A 5,821-nucleotide genomic window follows, 5' to 3' on the forward strand; every position below is an offset into this window, starting at 1 on the left:
AAGGTTAGGCGTATATGTTGGGTTTGATTCACCCTCAATAATTCGATACCTTTATCCATTGACAGGAGATTTATTTACTGCAAGATTTGAAAATTTGATTAAACAAATTTTTCGCAATTAGGGGGAGAGAAAAAAAAACTTAAAAATTAAATTGCATGGAAAGTTTCATAATTATCTCATTTTGATCCACGTTCCCCTATATGTGAACAGGAGGTCCAGAAGATCATCAATTTGCAAAACATAGAAAATCGAATGCCAGACGCATTTACTGATTTCAAAGGATAACAAAGTCACATAATCCCGCAGTAAACACGCCTATCCGGATTGACGTCCCAAAAGTACCATCTACAAGTGTCATGGCTTCTGAATCACAAACACGCTTGAAGCGTGGTAGACCATTGGGTTCAAAAGATAAAAATCCTAGAAAAAGAAGTACAAAAAATGACACTACAAAAGAATCTCACAAAGATAAGATCCAAGATCTTATTAATCCTGATATTTTTGAAGAGACAGTGAATCCGAGACTCAACTGAATGAAGAACTTTCAATAAGTTCTACGGGTGATGAGATAAGTTTAGATCGATCGAAAATCATAGTTAATAATACTTTGGCATATAATGTTGCACTTAACATTATGCAAGACAGTGATGATCTTGAACCCTTATCTGTCGAAGAATGTCGACAAAGATGTGATTGGCCAAAATGGCAAGAGGCAATTCAATCAGAATTAGACTCACTTGCTAAACATGAGGTTTTTGGAACTGTTGTCCAAACCCCAAATAGTGTAAAATCAGTTGGCTATAAATGGGTCTTTGTGCAAAAGTGAAATGAGAGAAATAAAATTGTAAGATACAAGGCACACCTTATAGCGCAAGGATTCTCTGAACGACCCAGTGTCGACTATGAAGAAACATATTCACCAGTTATAAATGCAATAACTTTTTGATATCTCATCAGTTTAGCTGTTCATGAATATCTTGAAATACATCTAATGGATGTGATTGCATTTTATCTTTACGGTTCACTTGATAATGAAATTTAAATAAAAATTCCAGAAGGACTTAAAATGTCTGAAGCATATAGTTCAAAACCTCGAGAAATATGTTCAATCATATTACAAAAGTCATTACATGACTTAAAATAATCAGGACGCATGTGGTATAATCGCCTCAGTGAGTACTTGATAAAACAAGATTATATAAATGATGTCATTTGCCCTTGCATTTTTATTAAGAAAAGAACATCGGGATTTGCTATTCTTGCAGTTTATGTTGATGACATTAATCTCATTGGAACTCCAGAATAGGTCCAAAAGGCAATTGAATATCTAAAGAAAGAATTTGAGATGAAAAACCTTGGAAAGACAAAACTTTGTCTTGGTCAATAAATTGAACATTTAGTAGACGGGATCTTCATCCATCAATCTGCCTATACTAAGAAAATCTTAAAACGTTTTTACATGGACAAAGCACATCCATTAAGTACTCCAATGATTGTGCGATCACTTGAAGTGAGTAAAGATCCATTCCGAACTCAAGAAGAGAATGAGAAACTTCTTGGTCCTGAAGTACCTTATCTTAGTTCAATTGGCGCACTTATGTATCTTGCTAATTCTACGAGACCTGACATAGCATTTTCTGTTAATTTATTAGCACTATTTAGTTCTTCTCCTACACGAAGACATTGGAATGGAGTTAAACATATATTGCGATATCTAAAAGGGACTAGTGATATGGGTCTATTTTATACTAACAAAGATAGTACAGATCTTGTTGGTTATGCAGATGCAGGTTATTTATTTGACCCACATAAGGCTCGATCTCAAACAGGCTATCTGTTCACATACGGAGGTACTGCTATGTCATGGCGATCTACTAAGCAGTCCATAGTCGCTACTTCTTCAAATCATGCTGAGATAATAGCTATGCATGAAGCAAGTAAAGAATGTGTATGGTTGAGATCAGTGATACATTTTATCAAAGAAAAATGTGATTTGAAATGTGATGTCAAGCTACCCACAGTTCTTTGAAGACAATGATGCATGTATAGCTTAATTAAGAAAGGCTTCATAAAAGGAGACAGAAAGAAACACATTTCGCCGAAATTATTCTTTACACGTGATCTCCAGAAGAACGGTAATATTGATATATTACAAATTCGTTCAAGTGATAATCCAACAGATTTATTAACTAAATCTTTACCAGCCTCAACTCTTGAAAAGATGATATAAAAGATTGGAATGTGAAAACTTAAGCATTTGAATTGTGGTCTTCATCAGGGGGAGTAAAATATATGTTGCACTCTTTTTTCCCTAGTCTAGGTTTTGTCCCACTGGGTTTTCCTAAAAAAAATTTTAATGAGGCAACAAATAAAACGTATTGTGAATGTTTATGTATATAATCTTTAACTTTTCATTTACATAGACATCTAAAAAGTAGTGTTATAAGAATATATGAATGACATGTGGGCCATCCTTGAAAGAGTCATCTCTCATTATATTAATATAATGACATGTGGAAACATCATCCACACTTAGCAAATTATGGCCAAGTTTTACTTTTTCAAGTACTACTATATATAGGTAGTATATTTCAAAATAATGTAGAGAGGAAAAAATTTGGCATATATTAATAATATACTATCTCTTGTTTGTTCTTGATTTAGTTTATTATTGTTATTAATTTGTTTATAACAATACTGTCAATTGTAAAAATAATTAATAATAATTCGATTTAGCTAATTTGGCAATTTTTGGTGCGTCGTTGTCACCAGCTTTTTACATTTCTTCAAGTACTGTTTAAATGAAGAAAAAACCAAATAATTTTATTAAAACAAAGAAAAATGTACGATGGTAAATTGTTTTCTGTTATTTTGTTTAATTGTCTGCTGATTTCTAGGGATGTGAGCCTTTCCCAACTAGATAGTTTCATCTAGTTAGATTTCCTCTTTCATTATTTAGATTTCAACTAAGTCGTACACTCTTCGTTCTTTTAAATGTCATTTCTTTTTCGGTCAAGTTTATTAGTATGATCTTAAAAAGAAACACAATAAAATCCTGCATAAAATATCTAAAATAAATAACATATAGTTAAGGTGTCTAAGTAAAAATTGGTGTCAAGTTTATAAATAATTACATCATAATATTTGTTATTTTATAAAATTAATACATAAATTATCATATTTTTTACTATATCTTTGATAGAATAGTTAATTAATCTTAAAAATGTATGCTTTAATCAATCTAGATATTTCATTAAAATACTTCATGCATTGATTAATTACTCTCTTCATTCACTATTCTATAAAATCTCATTTTGAAAATAAACTCACAAATTTAAATAGCTATCCAAAGACATCCTAATTTTTCATATCTAACGTATTAATCATTTATTGAAAATTTGACATAAGAAAATATTAAATAAGAGCAGAAGAGTAAAATTATTAATTTCTTAATGTTGATCCAATCTAAAGAAGAGACATGTAAAAAGAAACCAAGGGAGTATTTTACTGGTGTAAACTAGCGTTTAATTATAGATTTATTTTAATTATTTATTTGATTAAATATACATTTCAAATGTTTTCATAAATGGACACTGATTAATTGTTGATTTAATTTTTTATTTTGGAATTTTTACTCACAAAACTTCAAATATTGATCAAGTACAATGCATATCCAAATACATAAATTTTAAAAAATATAATTTCTAAAACATATTTTTTAAATTTTAACTTGATAAAATATGACCAAACGAGTTATAAATTGAATTAAAATGGACGAAACAACGAGTCCATAACTCAGCCTGTCCAGTTTGATTCATCATTTTAACAAACTTTAGTCTTGCATTATATAATTCCATCTAATGTGAAAGAGACCTATAAAAATAAAAAAATTTGGATGACTTTAATTTTATGATTAGTTAAATAAAAACAACATTTCTACTTATTACATCAAAAATATTTTTAGTGATAATTAATTAATGATAATAATTTAATTATCGCTAAATATATAGTTATAGTAATAATTACTAGTGACAATTATTTTTTAGTATTTTTTTAAAAAGATTAGAATAGTGATTCTAAAGAAAAATACGAGTATTTGATAAAAATGAAGTTGATGATGTTAGAACGTGGTAATCCTACTATTTTCTATTAGAGTGATGACGTTTTAGGAGTTGATAAATTGCACTACCGGACTTTGTAGTAATATAATTGTTACTTTGATTATCTTGCATGTTTCGTTGTATGATTCGATCATGTGTCTACCTTGGTTATGCTCTGAATAACTTTAACTATTTTTTTATGTGTCACAATCTGATACGATCACATGTCTTGACTTTTTACTTTATACAAATTTATCTTTTTGCATCATTCAGCCCTATCAATACAAATTCATTTTTTTAAAATAATAATTAGATAACCCATATATAATACCGGTAAAAGATTTACATAAGAATTGTAATGAGTTCCTTCGATTCTTCAAGAAAATATGTGGCTTCCTTCGGTTCTTCGAGGAATATATTAACGAATTTGCATTAGGAACTGTTTCTTGAGTTGCCTTATATCTTTAATATCGACCAAAGAAATCGCCACGAGGTAAAATTCAAGTTTTCTTTTGATTCTTTCATTTTTGAAGTGTAAATGGTGAAATTATGTAACATGGCATCCTAATAGGAGAGAGATAATGTATTTTTTGAGGAAAATAAGCGAAGTTGGGATATTGTAGTCCTAAAACAAACATAAGTGATATTTCTAGGTAATTTTTCAAACATGGGTGATTATCTACAGAAATGACTTGTAAAATTGTCTCTATTTGGATTTAATAATAATAGATGTTGAGATGGCCGAGTTGGTCTAAGGCGCCAGATTAAGGTTCTGGTCCGAAAGGGCGTGGGTTCAAATCCCACTCTCAACATTTATTTTTTCAGATAAATTAACGCCACACTTAGTTTCTTTATTATTTTTTAGAACTCATTATTATTAAATATTAATACACAAAATTATGTCCGGAACAATTTGCCCATTCATGAAATCAACCTAGAACCCTCTATGTTTTTGTCCTAACATGTCTAGCAGTAGACTAGTTTAATTTTAATGGTACATGGGGAATTTGACTATTTTTACATATTACAATTAAGCACACATTTAATATTTTGACATATATACATGCCTTTGACACATTTATAGTTTTAATAAACAGACATACATACTAGAGTGAAGAGTTTCTCTTTAACTCGTGGAAACCAATTTTGCTGCTACCACCCTCTGTTCCTATCAAGTGGATTAGACCATCCTAACCCTTGTGTCAAATTGAACTCGGATGGAAACTCAAGTGGCGGAGGTGGCACTGTGACTGAGAGATTCAAACGACAATTGTATTCATCGTCCTACTTGGAAATGGAACCAGTAACGCAGTTGAACCTAGTGCATTTCTCTTAGGTCTAAAATGGTGCACAACAATGGGCATATATAACAATAAAACTGCTGAAATCGATTCACTTCTCCAAAATATTTGGTCCACCCACTCCTTGGAGGATTAGAGAAACAATTGAAGAAATGAGGAAGCTAGGCGACACATACGATATCCAGACCGATCATTGTTTCAGAGAAGCCATAAAAAACGGCTGATAAACTGCCATTCTATCAACAATGTCAAAATTTATACTGATCCTAACTCATTACCAAGACAGATAAAGGGTCTTTTTAACTTAGATAGATGGCAACTTCCTTCCTTTAGGCACTAAAAGAAAGGAACTGGGATTGATTTTGATCCTCCTCGAGGAATTTCTTCCTATCGCCACTAAGTCAAGTTTGCAGACTAACT

The 5,821-nt window shown here is 30.8% G+C and overlaps 1 non-coding gene across 1 annotated transcript; it reads left to right on the top strand.

The window, feature by feature from the left end:
* The first annotated feature begins 4,831 nt into the window (after nt 1–4,831).
* TRNAL-AAG lies at nt 4,832–4,912 on the top strand. The gene has a single exon. It is a non-coding gene; the product is annotated as a tRNA-Leu (tRNA).
* Nucleotides 4,913–5,821: the final 909 nt, after the last annotated feature.

This window comes from Solanum pennellii, chromosome 4 (assembly GCF_001406875.1).
Source record: "Solanum pennellii chromosome 4, SPENNV200".
In the NCBI taxonomy this organism is placed as follows: domain Eukaryota; kingdom Viridiplantae; phylum Streptophyta; class Magnoliopsida; order Solanales; family Solanaceae; genus Solanum; species Solanum pennellii.